This window comes from Myodes glareolus, chromosome 1 (genome assembly GCF_982192425.1).
Source record: "Myodes glareolus chromosome 1, mMyoGla1.1, whole genome shotgun sequence".
NCBI classification, from domain to species: domain Eukaryota; kingdom Metazoa; phylum Chordata; class Mammalia; order Rodentia; family Cricetidae; genus Myodes; species Myodes glareolus.
In genome coordinates this window covers 107,534,799-107,554,759 of record NC_142026.1, presented here as the reverse complement: position 1 = coordinate 107,554,759, position 19,961 = coordinate 107,534,799, and the positions used below count along the sequence as shown (strand labels likewise).

The window sequence follows — 19,961 nt, the reverse complement described above, 5'->3', positions numbered from 1 at the left end:
AAGATACCTTTATAATATACATGGTGGATTAGCTTAGCAATGCAGACTCTTTGCATTTAGCTCCTTCACAGTCAAAACATTCAAAGAAAACACAATAATACATAGAATCCAGACTCTCTGTGAATTTTCCATTTTTACGTGGCTTACTTTTTTTACTCTATTACTTTACTCTGTCTCTTTAAAGACTTTACCAGTTTTTTAAAGCATTAACTTTATTTTATGAGTCTCTATACTCTTTATCTTTTATCTTTCAAGCCTCCGTACATTTATTCAACATTGTGACCCAATTAGAGGTCTTTTATGTCTGAAACTGTCCTATTGCATTGTCTGTAATTCTCTACTGTCTTGAAGAGCTTTTAAAATGGTAAGCAGTTGATTGCAGTTACTCTGGATGTTGGCTCTGCCTCTTTCCAATTTCAAAATGGTGGACGTAACATTTCTGCTCACTCTGAGGCTGCCAGGTAGAAACTGCACTCAGCACTTTTATTCTGAGAATGAGCGTGCAGTGCATAAACTCTCTTTATCTGAGTTACAGCCAAATCTGCCATGCAGAGCATTGTGCAGCCTGGAAACATCTCTCTGTATGGTGGCAGAAATCTGTCATGCTCTCCTGCTTGTGCATGCCTAATAAACCTGATCAGGGAGTGCTGAGTCACAGACATGATCTCAGATACCTTACTCTCAACCCCGAGTGGGCACACAAATATCCAAGCCCACAAATGGTCCATAGCCAGAGATTGCACCAGCGGCAGGCCCTGGAAGCCTCGTTTTAAAATGGCATGACTTTTTTTCTGCTGCTACTGCTGAGTCAGGAAATCGCTCTGGGCACGCCCCAGCAAATAGCATAAAGCTGTGCTAAATTCCGTTTTTTTCTGTGTGTCCAGAATTCCTTTTCAAGCTCTCTCAGGTTTTACGTGGAGTTAGTCAACCACGTTGAGGTACCAATCTGTAGTATGAGGTGAGCATGCTGCGTCCCACCGCCTGGCTAGCCTAACAACCAAAATAATAACAAAGAAATTGTATTAATTTAAAATATAATAGCTAGCTAGAAACATGTATAAGCTAATAGGCTGAGCAGTGTTTTAAATAATATAGTTTCTGTGTGGTTATTTTGGTTCTGGACAGCTGGGAACAAACAGTCTCCACCAACAAAGGGGGAAGCAGCAGACTTCATTAACATGATATAAAGAATGAACAGCATTCTCAGTCAGCCGCTCTATTGATACAGCAATAATGACCACACCCTTAGAACAAGTATCCTGCAGTCAGTCACTCCCGGGAACATCTTGCCAATCTCCTTTGAAGGATCAGGAATAGACTTGAGTTCTGACCTTTAGTCAAGGTGGAATGGATCAAACTCTACACTCAAATAATTAATTAATCAAACCCTAGGTCGGTCGGGATCTCTTGTTTGTAGCCACACCTGTTGTCAACAACTTTGAGAGAGCAAAAGTAAGCTTTAGCTTTCAGACTTTAGTCAAGGTAGAATGGACTCACATCTGTCGCCTCTGGCATAGGCTACCTAGTTATCTACTTTTTTAAAATGCATATAAATGAATGGTTGGATAGATAGATAGATAGATAGATAGATAGATAGATAGATAGATAGATAGATAGATAGATAGATAGAGAGATAGATAGAGAGATAGATAGAGAGATAGATAGAGTGAGTCAGTATTTTGATAATAAATGCTTAGAAATAATTATATCATGTAAATAATAGTTATAATAATGATATAGAAAATCAAACATGTTGGTTCATGTCTGTTGTGTTGGTTTATGCATGTTAGGTCTTGGTTTGCAATTAAGGCTAGGGACAGGATTGTTGCTGTGGATTCAAGACCAGTGTGGACTATTCCATTATAGGAGGGAGGGTTGCTTGTTTGTCTCGGCTAGCTTAGAACCAAAATATATTAATTAGAACAGAAACTATATTAATTAAAACACTGTTTGGCCCATTAGCTCTAACTTCTTATTGGCTAACTCTTACATCTTATTTTAACCCATTTCTAGTAATTTATACATCACCACAAGGTCATGGCCTACCAGCAAAGTTTCAGCACATCTATCTCCAGCTGTGGAGCCATAGCATCTCTCATGGACTCCTTTCTCTCAGCATTCAGTTTAGCTTTCCCTGCCTACCTAAGTTTTGCCTTGCTATAGGTCCAAAGCAGTTCTTTTATTTGTTAATGGTAATCACAGCACACAGAAGGGACTCCCACATCACTTCCCCTTTTCTGTTTAAATAGAAAGGAAGGCTTTAACTTTAACATAGCAAAATTACATATAACAAAACAAGTATCAAGCAAGAATTATAGTAACAATATTTATATCTACTTTATCTTTTATCATAACCAAGGAAAACTATAACTACAACTATAAATTCTTCAACACCATCAAAGACTCCAGAAGGATATAATATTACCTAAGTAAACAGTAAGTACTTTGTAACCATCTTCCAAAACTCTAGAATTGACAGAGACATATTGTTGCCTGGACAGTCACCCAAAGTTTTTCTGTAACATCAGGGCATCCATCTTCAGCCTACTGGCCAATAGTATCCAGCAGACTTTTCCATGAAGCAGGACATTTCAAAGACAGTTCCACCTATATTGGCAGGTTTTCAGTCATTTTCTTATGTGTCTTCCAGAACATCTGGCAGACTCTTTCATGTAGCAGGAACCCCAGAGGATTATCTTACCTTTAGGCAAGTTCAGCAGTCTGTTTTCTGCGCGTCCTGCATGTATAGTTAAGCAGTCCATGAAAGAGCAGTTTCTTGTTTCTTCAGTGCCCATCATCCACTTCAAGTTGCTTGGTGCTGCCAAAAGAGCCAGAGGTTGAGCTAACAGCATGGCCCATGGCCAGGAAGCTCCTATTTTGAAAACCTGCAGCTGCTATTGCTGAATCAGTAAGAACTCTCTTAAAGGAGCTACCAAATGCCGCCAGAAAATTAATGACTTGCAGAGCAACCTTGGTTCCAGACTAGTAAGACCTACCCTGTAAAAAGGAAAAGAAACAATATACAACTATCCTAATATGAGCTACTACATAGTTCAAGACAAGACTACCAAATCAAAGAGGAACTTCTGTAGTTGTTTTATTTTGTTTTTTAACACTTTGGAGTCCACCACCCAGTTTCCAAGGAAATACATGGAGACTTATTCTTATTTATGAATGCTTAGCCTTAGCTTGGCTTGTTTCTAGCCAGCTTTTCTAACTTAAGTTATCCCATTTCTCTTTAACTACATTTTGCCTTAGACTTTTTACCTTTCTTTATTCCAGTTATCTTTCTTTACTTCTTATTTTGTGGCTGGCTGTGTGGCTAGATGGCTGGCCTCTGGCATCCTCCTCACTTCTTCTCGCTCTTCACTCCTCTTGAGCCTGGATTTCTCCTCCTATTTATTCTCCTTTAGGCCCCCCTTCCCTCTCCTGCCTCGCTATTGGCCATTCCGCTCTTTATTAGACCAATCAGGTATTTTAGGCAGGAAAAGTAACACTCTTTCAAAGTTAAACAAATGCAATATAAAACACTGCATCAGATCTTTGCATCATTAAACAAATGTTCTACTATGTAAATGAAAGTAACACAACATAAAATAATATTCCACAACAGACTTCATAACAATAAATCAGTTTATTCACATCTAACAACAGAACGAAAAGTATTGGAAGCAATAACTTATGGAATTTAAACAATAAATAAAGACCTGGAATGGTGGCTTAATATATAAAGTATTTGCCTTACAAGAATGAGGACTTGAGTTCAATCCCCAGATCACACTAATAGAAAAGGATAAATATGGTTACCTATACTTATAACCCCAGGGAGGCAGAGAGAGGCCGATTCCTGAAGCTTATTGGCAAAACACACTAGCTTATTTGGCAAACTCGAGGTCTATGAGATTCTGTTTCAAAAACAAAGTGAATGGGTCAGAAGGTCACCTTAAGTTAACTTCTGATCTCCAAATGCACACACACACACATGCATACCTGCAACTAACCCACAACTCGCATGTATCTACATGTCTGTATATAGACGTATATAAACACACATGAAAATAGACTACTCAAAAAACATAATTACAGATTTTAACATTGCCTAGTTAGCAATAATTAGACAAATTTTCATCAAAACCAAATGAGACATTAGCACACTGGATAATATGCACATTTATGAACACCCCACCTTATAAATGCCATGTATTTACTCAGAAAGTAGACTTGCAAGATTGACTGTGATATATCATGAGCAATACCACAAAACAAGTCTTAGTAAATTACAAGCATTATAACAGCATTTTCACTTTGACCTTCTATTGAATTATATTTTAATCAATAACAAAAACATTTATAAATAATTTGCAGTAAAGAAAGTTGCAGAGGAATAAGAACACTGTTTCAAGCCAAATAATAACTGAAACGCAGTATGTCAAAATTAACATGATGCAGCCAAGTATTAATTAACTGGGAATGTAATTTTAAATGAAGACAGTAAAAAAGAACAAACCTTTGAATGAATCTGTGCAGACACTTTCAAAAGCTGCCAAAACAGAAACAATTTAAGTATGCAACAACTAAAATAAGGATCAGTATTGATAATACTGGGAAAGCATTGCTTTTAAATTGCAGAAGAGAGAAATAAATCTAAATTCAGAAAAAATCTTTTTAATTTGTGTGTTTACTTTTTCATGCGTGCTGGTTAGCTGTATCCATGTGTGTACATATATGTAAGCAGCTACATATGCCCATGTGGAAGCTAGAGGAGAACATCTGGTATCTTCTATCATTTTCTACTTTATCCTTTGAAACAGAGTCTCTCGCTGAACCTGGAGCTCACTAGGTTATTGACCAGAGATTTAAAAACAACATTCTTCATCTCCAGTGAAACTAACTGATGAAAGGAAGAAATTAGTGATTACCAAATATGAGGAATTACAAAGAAATGGCATTTTATAGATCTTACAGGCCTTAAAAACTGTGAATAATTTTATGCCATTGAGTTCAATACCTTAAATGAAAACCAAAACTAATTTTAAAACTAATTTTACCAAAATAGCATAATAAAAGTTTAATTACTTCCTGTTTGTTTAAGATAATGAATTTTATTGATATTCTCCACAGAAGGAAAATTTCGTGTTCAGATTACTTCAGTGTTGAAATCATTCAATATTTAAAATAGAAATAACTCAGGCATGGTGGTATACCTTGTTACCACATTTGAATAGCAGAAGCAGAATCATCATGAAATCAATGGCTAAACTGTACATTTGAGGCAAGTCTGCATTACACGAGACCCTAGTAAATAAGTAAAATAAAACAGAAATTTTAGTTCATTAATGCTACCATAGCATCACAGAGATGTAGCTTTGCAAACAACGGAAATTTATTTCCCATAACTATAGAAAGTGAGAAGGTCAAGATCACATGAGCAAAAAAAAATAAATAATATTTAATATCATTCCTTAAGAGTAATTTGTAACAGTTAGAAACTGAAAATCTTCAACCTGATGAAGAACATCTCTGATAAACTATAACTGCTGAAGAAAAATACAAAATTCCTCACTCAATATATAAAACAAAGACAGACTAAAGGGAGAAAGATGCCCGCCTCAATACTACACACAGAATTTTATTGGAAACTATGGGAGGTACTGCAAGGAAAACATAGTTTTTAAAAAATATGAAAACAACATTTAAACTGTATTTCTTTATAGATTACATTATTTTATAAATACACTTAGGTTATGATAAAAAATATAGTCATATATCTAAAATAACATAGAACACAGAATGACACAGAGGCCATGAATCACATTCAATTATACAAATATCTATCCATACAGAAAAGTTAAACATATCACATAAGCAGCTAGACTGAATAAGTGACTTTGACAAGGTAATAGTACACCAGGCAATATAAAATCGCCAGTATTAGTCTATGTTAGGAAGAATTATGAAAAGAAAGTCTTTAAAATCTCATTCATGTTAGGTTCAAAGAACACAAAATAATTGTGAAGTTAAAGGTAAAATGTGTCATGCCAAAGAAACTGGAAGTAGAAACACTTTGAGACACCAAGAAAGCCAAAACTCTATATTCATAAGAGAAGAATCCCAAGAGTACATGCAGCAAGCAATCATCTCACTCCCCATGTGGTGTAGATTCTATGTTGAGTCGTCGTCGTCGTCGTCGTCGTCGTCGTCGTCGTCGTCGTCGTCGTCCTCCTCTTCCTCCTCCTCCTCCTCCTCCTCCTCCTCCTCCTCCTTCTCCTCCTCCTCCTTCTCGTCCTACTCCTCCTCCTGGCACTTTTGAAGGCTTTAAAAGTTTCAGTTGAGGGCTAGGAGTGTGGAGCAGTGGCAGAATGACTTCCATGTGTATTTACAAATCCCCAGATTAGATCTCAGGACCAATAAAAAATGACTGCTTAAGTGATGTATAGAGTTTTTTGTAAACTACAGTGCAATTGCTTTCCTCTAGCAATTTACAGTCCTTACAAAGACCAAATTTTCCTTGATTCTGGCTAGAGTTTGCAGCCTCGCCTCTCCGCCGTTCCACACAGTTTCTTGCTCCTGTTGCCATGACTACCACTTGCAGCCGTGCCTCTGAAACCATAGACCAAAATAAACTCCTTCCTCGATTAGTCCCTTTTGTTCATGACATCTTATCACAGTAACTAATACATAGACCTTCATTTGTTTTATGTGTTTAAAAATCTCCACTATGAAAATATCTATGTAATAAATAAAAATAAGAGCATTCAGTTTCAAAATGAAAGTATCTGGGTCATCTTGGGTCCAGCTGCAGATGAAAGAAATCACTGGGAGGAGCATAAGTGGCAGAAAGAAAAATAATATCTGGAAGACATATAAGATGCTGCCTTAATTGTTCAGTCAATGAGAAGACGGAGGAAGGGGCATGTATTAGAGCAGTGGTTCTCAACCTGTGTGTTGTGACCCCATTGGGGGCTAAATGACCTTTTCACAGGGGTTGCATATCAGATATCCTTCATATCAAATATTTATATTAAAATTCATAAAGGTACCAAAATTGCAGTTATGAAGTAGCATCAAAAACAATTTTATTGTTGGGGGTCGGCACAACATGAGGAGCTGTATTAAAGGTTCATAGCCTTAGCAAGGTTAAGAACCACTGTATTGGAATGATAAAAACTGTTCTCTGTGACCAACTAGCATGCTTCTGCTGACTGCCAGGTTTGCAAGGTCATTCTGTGATTTTCTAAGGCTCTTACTATGAAGGTACTACATTTCTCCCATGCTATCAAGGAGGAGGGGGAAGAAATCAACAAGTTTTTAGCAGTTTTAGTAGTAATTACAAAGTTGGAAATACTTCATTTGCTACAAATTTAAGAATGTGGGGCTGGAGAGGTGGATCAGGGGTTAAGAGCACTGACTGCTCTTCCAGAGGTCCTGAGTTCAATTCCCAGCACCCACACAGTGGTTCACAACCATCTATAACGACATCTGGCACTAAAGTGTATATATAATAAGAAGAAGAAGAAGAAGAAGAAGAAGAAGAAGAAGAAGAAGAAGAAGAAGAAGAAGAAGAAGAAGAAGAAGAAGAAGAAGAAGAAGAAGAAGAAGAAGAAGAAGAAGAAGAAGAACAACAACAACAACAACAACAACAACAACAACAACAAGAAGAACAAGAACAAGAAGAGTGTGAAGAAATCCTCTAAAAAACAAATTTAAGAATGTAACTACTGTATTCAATAATAAATTAAAAACAAAATGAACTGCAGTAAAAGTTTAATGTATATTTGACCGTACCTAATTAACATTTAATATTCTTAAAACTTCTAAAGGTATCTTTATTGTGTCTTACTGGAAGGTGCCTCTTGAGCAAGCAATTCAAGCCAAGAGATGGTGCTCTATGTTTTAAGAGATAAGTTTTCTATACTAATTTAATAAATATATTGCAAATTATGTAGCTAGTACAAGGTTTTCATTAAGTCTGAATGAGTTCAGAAAATACTAGAAAGCATAAGTTCAACACAGTGTGCCAGGAAGTTTCCAAACATCATTTCATTAGATTCTGGGTAGCAGATGTGTGTGAACACGCATAAGTGCATTCATGCATTTACTGTAAGGATCATATGTTTCTTCCACTGACAAAGTAAAGAGATAAGTGGTTGTGGAGAATTAAAGATTTCAGTGTTCTCCAGTGTGCACACTAAAAACAATTCACATAATTCCATATTTAAGAGAACGGAGGTTTGAAAATCTGGTGTAAATATTGGAAGTTTGTTTGACTGTAGTACTTCATTGCTCTTGGAAGCAAAGCTGAAAGGCTTCTAGACAATTCAACCACAAGAAAGTAAAAGTATCTGGTCCACAACAGGATGAGAATGGCATGCAGAGCAGATTGCAAACAGTTCTCTTCTATCTTTATTTATGAAACCTACTCAAGTAAAATGACTACGTTAGAGTGTGCTCAAATAATGAAGTTAAAGTCACTGGAGATGGGTTAAAATGCAAAGTATCTCTTTCAAGTAAAGTGCCCATTTTTTTTCAACTTATATACCATGTCATTGGGCAATTAGATGACTGTTTTTCAAGTTATGTTTGTTTTGTAGTACTTATACTCTCGATGAATGAATTAGCTAAAAGTTTTCATAGAAAGTTTACAAATACATGGCATTTTTATTCCTGTCCTCTAGAGAATGCAACAAATCTATTTAATAGTCATAATATTCCAAGGTAAGTATGATGATATATATATATATATATATTATTACAAACTTTATAAGTAGGATTATATTTCATTCAAGAGTCCCATGTGTCAGAATAGCTAACTGTTTAACACAATGTCATGGTTTCTCTATATAATTTACCAGCCCCTATAGAGACCCAATTGTTCATCAACATCTATAACTACATGTTCTCCTCGCTTAATCAAAGATGGTGAAATAATGTGGGCTGGAGAAATGCAAAGCACCCCATCTGAAACACCAGCTCTGCCTTAGTCACGCCCTTCCCTTATCAGCCACCTAATGCAAATGAGAGGCTCCGGAGGTCTAGATCTTCTTCAACTAAATAATGAATTGGAGGTCAGAGAAAGTCTATCTCACAAAAAGAAAAAAAAAAAACAGAAGTATTTTGCCTATGTGGTGTTGGATTAGTAGCCAGGCAGTACCAATGAGGTAACTTAATAGCAGAAACGGAAAAAGTGGATGATCGTGTTAAGCAATGTTTAAATATTTCGTCAAATGTCATCATTAAGTACTGGTAGTAAAATTCAATCAATGAAAGTTAGAAGCGAACACTGTCAATGTCTATGCACTGAAGCTAGAGTCATACACTCGAGGAAAGATGGTAGACAATGTCAACACGGGCACAGCTTCAACTGGGCATTATATCCTTCCACATTCATGCTTCTATGAATTTTATGCCTTACATAGCCTCAGTACTGCTATTAATCACTGTAATTACTATTTTTATGAACAGTCTCTATTTGGATTTACCAGCATGGCTGTCCTTACCATCTCAATTTCCATGTCTCTGTTTCAGTTTACTTTATTTCTATCAGAGGCATTCCCTAAGTATTTCTATCAGGTTTGCTAGCAGTAACTTCTCCCCTTTTGTTTGAGAATGCCATTAGTTGTTTTATTTGTGTTTTCCTATGGTTATAGAATTGATTATAGAATCTAGGTACTTTCTTTTTCTGACGTGTTAAAAATGTCTTTCCACTGGCTTCTGATTTCTGCCATTTCTACTGAGTAATTAGCTGTCAGGCTTTGAAGATGAAGTGTCTTTTAGCTTTGCCTCTTTTAAAGTTTCTTATCTGTTTTTTCATTTTCTATATGCCATTCCTAGGTGTGATTCCTTTATATTTTTTCTCGTAGACTCTTTGTCTAAATTGTGCTGCTGAATCTTTCATCCATTTATTAAGTTCTTCCTTAGCATTTATTCAAATACTGCCTCTGGTTGACTGTGGTGGTATACACGAGTGGGGGTGTGCTGAAGAGGTAGAAGCAGTAGGAGCGAATGTTGTCTCTGGTACATTTTCTGCCTCATTCTGGAATGTCAGATCATAATAATACATTCCACATATCAGTTATATTCCTTCTCTTTTGGTGATCCAGGATGGATCTTTTCTGTTGACTTTTTGTCTCCTGCTCCTTCTAACCATTTATATGATCTTCGTTTTCAGTCATCAATGCAATTAGTTTGCACGTCTACCCCTATGAGAACATTCTTTAACCTTGATTTTTTTCCATTATCTCCATTTCTTCAAATCATATGTTTGATTCAATTAATTATGATAATGTTTCCATCAGTTAATAACTTGATTATAAGTCTGCTTTAATTGTATCTTTTTCCTCCTCTTTATTTCTGGCCCTAGGACTCTATTTCTTGACATGCCTATTAATTTTAAATACAAAGAGTAAATTGTGTATAAAATGTATTAACTCCATTTAATATTAACTTTCTCCAGATGAATCTTTTTGTTGTTACTTTTTTCATCTATATGGCTAATATACAGAGTTGAGAAGGGTAGCTCTCATAATCTACTGGGGGATAAAGTAAACACAGTATATAGATTAGGTTGACTGGCCTCAATGTTTCCAAATTACATCAAGGATGAATTTACCAGAAGGTGTCCTAGTGCTAGATATTGAAGAATGTTCCTGTATAAGAGATTTAACAGTAGACTAGGTCATGTATGTATTTATTGATCAGTTTGAGAACTATGTTGCTGGGTTTTTTAATTAAAATGGGCCTATTTTTTTAATTAAAATAGTGGTGGGGTTTGGGCACAGAAATGACATGAAAATAAATGGTATTTCAAGTACTTTGCTTGAATGTTTAAATGTGAATAGAGTAATAAGAAGTAACACATGACCACAAATGAGACAGCAATATCACTCCTTCAAAAAAAATTCACCAGAGAATATTAAAGAAGAATTGATAGAAAGAATTCAAAAGCTGGGGTAGGTGGTATAGTGTAAAATCCTGACTTCAGGGTGTGGTATAGTTGCTGCAATCAAGTTCACAGCAACTGTGATTACCTGCCCAAGATCAGCACAATAACGGCAGTCAACAACCATTCATAGAAGGTGAAAGGACTCTTGAGGTCCTGCCCCTCCCTGAGAGCTTGTGCACAGTCATTCATTAATGGGGAAGAGAGAAACATTTTCTTCAGTGGTGTAGCCACTGGGAAGATGCTCATGTCTCTGTAAACAAATTTTTCAGCTATACTCTTGTAAAGAACCGTAGTGAAACTCGTGAGCTCAGAGAAAGAAAGAAAAGAAAGGAAGAAGAAAGACATGAGTTATGAGAGTGGAAATGGAGTGAGTTGACAATAGAAAGTGGTTTGGAGAGAAAGAGAGAGGGTAACAGTGTGGGTAAATATGATGAAAATCTATTATATCCATGTACGAAGATATCATGATGAAGTCTATTGTGCTAATATTTAAAGTATTTTTCAAAAAAGAATGATACAGGAGGTGGCAGAAGCATGGAGATCCCTCCAGCCATGTTCCAGTCTGTAACAGGTAATTCAGACAGAAGGGGTTAGATGGCATATACACTCTTGCCCAGATATGGGACAAAAGAGCAAAAGACAGGCCAAGACTCAAACTCAAATTGTAGTCCTGAGTATAAAGAATGGTCACTATTAATTAATCTTGAAAGGACCTTTATTTTGGAGCTCTATAGCCTGAGAGTTCAGTTTGAGATTCACTAATATGGATACAGATAGGTACAGAAGTTTGATGTTCAGCTGAACAAGCCTGATAGAAAATGAGGCTTCTGTGTGAGAGTAACTGAAATCAATTGACATGAAGCATGAAGAATGCCCTAAGCGCTGGAACCGAACAAAGCTGGCGATGTTTGCTAGGAGATTCTTTTCCTCCCAACTGCTAACATCACTTGTTGCCATCTGGACCATCAAGTGTCATTCACCTAAATTTTATAAAGAAAATATGGGTTTTGTCAGAAGAAGCAAGTTGTTCAGTAATAAAGAATGATAAAACTTGCAATACATATTTTTCATCTGTCAGTAGGAAATGTCTTCCCACACTCGGATGGCTATCTGGGCAGATACATAGGTTTTACCAAGATGGTGTAGCCAGGCTCACTTTTGTCACCACCACACCTGCTTCTTCTTACTATGACATCATTTCTTCTAGGCTGTTTTAAAATCATCACTCCGTGTCATCAGAAAGACAAAAACTGATGGTTTAACTTTTCATTTGTCGACAGAAAATAAGCCACTCAAATGGAGACTGAGGTGAAAGAATGAAAAACAAAGTAATAGATAACCTGTCACCTCTGAGAGCGGAGCGCTAAAGAACACTTACATGTGGAGCTGAGCAATTTTGACAACAGTGTTAAATGGGTTGTGGTACTTGCTATGTTTTCCAATTGTTTAAAAGAATTTTCACTTAAAGAAATGGGGGAATGGTGTAAAATACTTCAGAAACTATTTCAGAATTTATCAGTCCCCTGTTTCAAAGGACTTCCTAATGAAAGAGGAGGCATCAATCCATTATCAGTTTGGTGATTGCTAGTTTAGAAGTGATGTGCATGTGAACTTACCTCCTATAAATCACATGGTTTTGCATCTTAAGTATAGATTTTACTCTGAAAACAAAAATAAAACTCAGTAAATGCTATAGTATTTATAGGATTAATAGACATATTTATGAGCCATATAACACAAGAAAGTCAAGTTCACCCTAAAACTAACCCACATATTATCTGCACAATCAAGTTCTGTCATCTCACTATGAAATTATTTTTATATGAGTATAGGCCTGAAAAAAATTTAAAACAAAATGTAACATTGAGGAAGAGTCACAAATAATATTCAGAGTTGTTACAAAGAAATTGGAGAATCCATCTCAAGAGACATGATTCAAAAATGATTTTTGTCTTATACCAAGAAGCAGAAAATGATTTTGTCCAAAATTTAATTATACAGATTTTAAGGAGCCTTCTTTGGAAAATCTCTTCAAAACCCTGTCATGTAAGACCCAAAGTCCATTCTACTTGTTTTGGACACACAATTTTTTCCTTCTGTGCAGAGCAGCATGGATGAGGATCTTAACAGTCTGGGATCACACCTCTCCTTTGCTTCCACGTTTCCTTCCAGTCCCCTTGCTGTCTTACATCTATGACGCTAGGCCTAAGCTATCCAGACAGTGGAGGCCAGCAACAGGGTGTGCCATAGCAAAGTCTATCACTTCTGAGAGGTGACTAGTTTAAGGTAAAGGCATCTGGGAAGAGATGGAGAAAGGTCCTGCACCTTCCCTCATTTAGTACAAATTTACAGGGGTCTCCTCGCCTCTTTTCCAGAGAGCAAGACTAACCATCCAAGGTAATTGTGAATACCTTTACTGTGGTCTGAATGTATACATGTCCTAAAATTTGTAGATTGAAATTTGATCCTTAATATGATGGCATTCATGGGTGGAACTTTCGGAAGATGGCTGAGTCATGGGTGTGAGCCCTCACAGTTGGGACTGATGGACAGAACAGTAAACGTGTTCAGTGTTCTTTTCCCAGCAGGTGAGACATACATCATTATTTATAGAACAAGAAGATGGCTTCACCAAGCACTAGGGCTAGCAGCGCCTTACTATTGAATTCTAGAGCCTCAAGAAATGTAACCCAATTCTATTGTTTGTAGCCACCTTATTTGTTGCACAGCCCACACAAACCATGACACGTGAGGACCCTGCTCAGCTCAGAGACTTCATGACAGGCATCTGTGTAAATCTCAGGAGCTCGATTTTGTCTGCTTTTTCTTATACATTTGTCTTCCTATATTTTCTGCTGAGAAAAAGTTAAGGACTTTTCTCCATGTCTTACCTCTTCTCTGACAAAGTATGACTTTTACTGAAGATGCCATATAAGAGGAAAGTTCAAGTCACCTTTGTAACAGCCATTCATAATACATGCTGATAAAGTAGCCTTCCCATGAAAAAAGTAACAAATCAATTTTCTGGAAAACAACAGGATAAAAACTGCAAGATTTTTTTAGGTTATTTATCTTAAGTTTGAAGTTTGTTTCATATCTCCATCTATAAAGGGTCCAACAAATACGGAAGGCATTAACAGGAAAGACAAATGGGATTTGCGTTGATTAAATCCCAAGTTGGGTTGAAGGTTCTCTCCCAAGTGATTTTTCCTTCTATTCAAAACGTCAAAGGGGATCTCATCCTCCAGGATCGGGTGTTATTCCCTTGTTTTGAAATGAATGCATAACATGTCTGTATTCAGCTCATATAAGTATTCAAAGAGAAGCGTTATCCATAATATCACATGAAAGGGGGGTATTTTAGAAGACTGGGAAAGGGGCTGGGAGAAAGAAAGGGAGAAATACAAGATTAAAGGCTAGACTTTTAGGAGAAGAAAGTAAACAAAAGATTAGAAGGAAAACCAAGAAACAAAGTACGGCCCGTGGCTCATCAGCTCTCACGTCGCTGTTTTCTTGTATCGAAGTAAACAAAGTAATAAGTGTATTGATTTGGACATTCTTTTTTAGTTTCCCAAACACAGCATCGAAGTTTTCCACCTGAGCTCTTACGTTTCTTCATTCCTTTTCTGAGAGATGGGGTTTGGGTTAGGGAGCAATGCCTCTCTTCTGGTCATCTGTCTTTCTTTGTGGGAGATTTAGGGACTCACAGTGAAAGTTCTTGACTTGAGGAATGACGCTCAGCTCCAGAGGATTTTGAGACTGAGGAAAGAAGTCCTCCTCTGGCATGGAGTTTGCAGTAGACTCTGACCTGTCTCCCCTAGTTGACTGAAATTGGAAGCTGGCTTCTTCTCAGACATAAGGATTATGGAGAAGGTCAAATCTAAAGGCACAGAGAGGGGGAAAAAAGGACGGCTTCAACTGAATTTCTATTTTTAATAGACATCACAAAGGATGTGGTATCTTTCTATTAGAGTCCAAGCTCATTCCATCACTTATTTAACACATACACAGATGTTTCCACTTCATCTAAAATTCTTCAATTTGAATTTACAATAGTTAAGTTACAAAGACCACAACCAAAGCAAAGGTTTTCATTGTTTTGTTTTGTCTTGTGTTTTGTGAAGAAATAGGAAAATGCAAAATTGGAAAATAAAATAGTATTTTATTTTCTGGCATAATGGGATGTTGTAATGAATGTTTTACTGCATTGGTCACATTTACATTTGGGTTTATTTGAATAGAGCCACAGTCTACTTTATAAAGTAAAATAAGCCAAATAAAGGAGCTTTCTCTATGTTTCTTTATGACTATTTTTGTAGTGCTATGACATAATATTCTTTTAAAACATTAGCTAGATTTATTAACCTTGTCATTGAAAGAAAATTTAAGTTTTGGAAGGTTGGTTTTTAGTATCAACAAAAAAATGGAACGAATATATACCTTATTACTAAATTATTGCTTTTTTAGACAAAAATAATAAATTACTAATATATCAACTTACTGTAAGCATAGCTGCATTTATGTTTTGTGGAGAAGAAACACTGCATTATAAAAACTAGAAGAAAAACACTGATTAAGTTTGCTGACTTTTAAAGCTTTCTCCCTAAATCACACCACCATTCATAAATAAGAAAGAACTAATCAAATAACCAATACTGAGGCAGGAATGAGAGCTCCGTCGGAGTAAAGGAAAAAAGGCCCATAATAAAGCTGCAGCTATGACCACATAAATGTGAAAACAAAGAAAGCAGAGTTTAATTAGTCGCTAACAAGACACAAGACACAGTCAAAGTCCCGGCGACACTTACAAGGTCAACAACTGGCAAGAACAACTTGACAGAGCTTGTTAACTGTTAAGAGCAGTTAACAAAGCAGAAGAAAGAGATGGACAATGGTAGGGCAGGGCTTCAACACCTGATCACCTTTCTAACTGCAAACAATGCAGGAGCAAAATGTGATGGTCTCTCTCACTCAACCAGAAGGATCTGTGTAGAGTGTATATTGCTCTTTGACTCTCATTGGCTAAAGATATAATCCTACTCTGCTCTCATTGGTTCAGAGTATGATCCTATTCTATTCTTATTGGCTCAGGGTATGATCTTCCTCTGGTCTCATTGGCTCAGGGTATGATCCTCCTCTGCTCTCATTGGTTAGGATATAATTTGTTGCAATGAGGGCCGCTTGTTGGTTCCCAGTCGTGCAGCTAGCTTTGACCCAAAATAATCACACACAAACTATATTAATTAAAACATGGATTGGCCCATTAGCTCTAACTTCTTATTGGCTAACTCTTACATCTTAATTTAACACATTTCTAGTAATCTGTGCATCATCACGAGGTCATGGCCTATCCAGCAAAGTTTCAGCATGTCTATCTCCCGCGATGGCTCCATGGTGTCTCCTGATTTTGTTCTTCTTCCTCACAGCATTCAGGTCCATCTTCCCTGCCTACCTAAGTTCTGCCCTGCTATAGGTCTAAAGCAGTTTCTTTATTCATTAACCAATAAAAGAAACGCATAGACAGAAGGACCTGCCACACCAATAATCCTCTTCTGCCTTCATTGGCTCTGAATATAATCCTATTCTACTCTCATTGGCTCAGAGTATAATCCCCTTCTGCTCTCATTAGTTCAGGGTATGATCCTCCTCTGTTCTCATTGGTTTAGCCCACAATATGCAGAGAAAATCCACAAATCTTGAGAGAAATGACCCTCGTGTTTGTCCAGCTTCTTCTATGAAATGTCCCTAAAAAAAGAAACTAGGCAGCTGGCTTTTCCCCTCTTTTGGGAGCATCACATTCTCTGAAATTTCTCTCACTCTTCCTGAATTCCTCAATCTTTCTGAGTTTCTCACTTTTCCTTAATTTTCCTTTGTTTAATCTGCCTTTGCTTTGCTTATTCTTATGTACATCCATGTTTTTAACTATCATCTTGGGACAATGCACTAAAGAAGCACTATCTCAGGTTGGATTTTGGTGACTTTTTGATCTCATACTTGTATTCTGAATCAAACACATCTTGGCTGAGAAAGACCCTGTAACTCTCTAAGATCTACAACACAGCAGATTAAGTTACCTTCGTTGCTCCTACTATAAAAAATACTAGCTGGTGTCCACTACATCCTGAATACTATCCACAATTCTTCTGCTCAGGGAGCCATTTTGGAGAAGACCTTCAGCTAGAATGAATTCCTGTTTAATGTCTGCATTATCTATCATTTTGGGACAATGCACTAAAGAAGCACTATCTCAGGTTGGATTTTGGTGGATATTTGGATAGTCATAGTCGATAGAAAAAGTGAAGGAACACACTCATCTAATACCTGTAATCTCCACTGCAAAAGGTCACATCTTCACCCACATAACACACATTTTCAACCATGGACTCATACACATAAAATTTTAAAAAAAAATAAATCTTTAAAATATAAGGGACAGATGGCCTAATAGTTTAGAGCATATTCTGTTCTTGCTGAGGACCTAGGTTCAGTTCCCAGCAATCACATGGTTGCTCACAACCATCAGTAACTTCAATATGCTGGTACCAAGCATACATGCAGTACATGATGAAGTCAAAACACAGGTGCACATAAAAATAAATTAATACATACATATATAAATAAAACTTGAAAAAAAACACTGTGCAGACATTTAATTCAGAAGGGGAGTTGTTCAAGTTAAAATACTGTAAGTGTACTGAAACTATTCAAAAAATAGAAACTAACAGGCCTGTCTTGTAAGAGGACATATAACTAGGTAATCTTGATCCAAGTCTGAAGCCCTCCAAAACAGCTGTTCAAGCTCAAAAGTGTAACTTGAAGCTCACCAGTAAGGAGTGAATGAAGTCCTTGCTCCCTTGGTTGTCTCCGTCAAGGACCAAAGCCTCAGAGCCATGAGTGGTAAACCTTCCCCTCAAGTGAGACTCAAAGGGATGGCAAAATCTTCCTCTAGTCTGAGTGGAAATGCTGCCAATGTATGCAGCAACAATCCACCGTAACTTTCACACCTAGATTATTTTCTGCCAGAAGATTCCTCCTCTATAGACTGCTTCTGATGAGATTAGCTAAACAGTTCCCCTTTTCCAGCTGTAGATAATAAATCTGCCTCCTTGTTTTCGTGTATGTAATAACTCTACCTCCTTGTTCAAGTGCACGCAAACTGGCCTTTCTGTTCAACTGTATATAATACGTACACTGAGTGTCTCCGTCAGAGAGCCCAGTCCACCCCAACTTCCTCTGTACCCATGTGTCTGTTCTCTCTGCATTAATTTGATGCCCCGCTTTGGTCAATCACTAGAGCCATGCAGGATGCAGCATTCACCCCCAAATAAAATACCCAAAGGAATTTCAGTTTCCACCAATCCAAGAAATGAACTTTCACAAAGAACTCTGCCTTGCACCAAAGGAGTAAAATCTCAAGAGATCAGATTGCTTTCTCTTTCAAAATAGGAAGTCTGAATGGAAGATGTGGATAGAGTGATTATAGCTAGCAATTTTTCATTTCTCTTAAGTTTTATCTTAAGTATTTTTACTTCATTCTGGCTACACCTCCTTGGACCCCACTGCTGGTGGTTGGGGGAAATTTCTTCCAAGGCATGATCTTTTCTTTTTCTGTCTAGTATCTGTAAAGACTTAAAAATAACATTTTTAAAAAAACATTTTACGGCAATGAAACCCTTGAATCGGAGCCTGCTTGGTCTCAGACATGTTTTAAATGATACGTGTAAGTACTCAGTAGATTGCTCTGGTTCTTTCTTGCATAGATATACTCCTAGCAGTAGAAATGTGTGCCCACTAAAATTGAGCTGAATTTCCTGAACTGTTTATGCTAGCTGTACTTCTGACTACAATTATGTAATTAAATTAAGTGGTATGCAAATTGATGGAAGGTGATTGACGGTGGATTTGCTGTGTAAACTAAGTTAAATGCTTTGAAGACGTTCATAAATGTTAATGCCTAACATATACTCACTGTTGTGTGACAAGCAAGGGAACTTAAATATTGACAAGGGTTTTGGAAATAAAATCTAGGAGGAAGTTCCACTCAGTCTTATTTTTTCCCCAAGAACATGGACTCCACTACTAAATTTAAAGAAAGTAAAACTGGAAATCAAAAAGTACATCATGGATGTGTTTATATAACGAAGAAAATGTGATGCTTTTCTCAGCAGACATCAAAGTAATGGTCTTGGATCACCTTCAAAGATCGTGCAAATGAGTGCGAAATCATTGGTTTTAACTTAACGTGAAATGTTGATGTGTGCATTGACGAAGATTTTCTCCTTTAGCCAGAGCTCTGGACTGGTGCCACTGAGTCCTTCACCTGACTGAACCCAGTCTTGTGATTCTCTTCTTCTCCTTGTAGAGTTTGATTTGTCCAAGAGAACCACAAATTGGCTTGAGCAAAAATCCCCCGTCACTGGCATCTGATTTTCTTTGTGCATTTGCCTCCCCCACCCTTTGCCATCATCCACCAAGTTTTTTATTACTGTCCATTTGTTTCCTCTCAGTAATTTTCCACTTAAACAAGAATGGGAGGTAGGAACTGGTCAGGCAGATCTGGGGTAAGGAACTGTGGTCATAAATAGATTTTCTGTGCCTTGAAGCTGGAAATATCTCTAGTCCTCTGGGTAACTCTGTCCTTACTGAAGGTGAGAGATGCTGGAGGAAACGCTTTTGGCAAAATGTCTTTTGTTCTGACAGAACACAGGGATACCAGAAATGGGAGAGGGTTGATTTTTTTCTTTTTCTCTCCTGCCTACCTTTGCACCCGTTCCTGAAATCTGTCCGTGAAGACTTGACCTGAGGTGAGAGGAGGCATCTGGATACACCCTGCTTCAGACTACTGGACAGAGTCATTCATCTCCCTGCCCACACCGCACCTCAGTTTCTACCTGCAGACCTCTAAAGAGCCCTAGACTAGCAGTTTGGTGCCATTTCCTGGGATGCCATCCTCTAACAAAACTCCGCCTTTTTTTTCTGGTAAGCTCCCGTCTAATTCTAGAATAAACTTCCTTCCTGA

The 19,961-nt window shown here is 37.2% G+C and overlaps 1 long non-coding RNA gene across 1 annotated transcript; it reads right to left on the bottom strand.

Moving 5' to 3' along the window:
• Nucleotides 1-11,660: 11,660 nt before the first annotated feature.
• LOC148123546 (uncharacterized) lies at nucleotides 11,661-14,814 on the bottom strand. The gene is made up of 3 exons (XR_015736423.1): nucleotides 14,650-14,814; nucleotides 12,559-12,603; nucleotides 11,661-11,922 (listed from the first exon to the last, which is right to left on the bottom strand). It is a non-coding gene; the product is annotated as an uncharacterized LOC148123546 (long non-coding RNA).
• Between the last annotated feature and the right edge of the window lie 5,147 nt (nucleotides 14,815-19,961).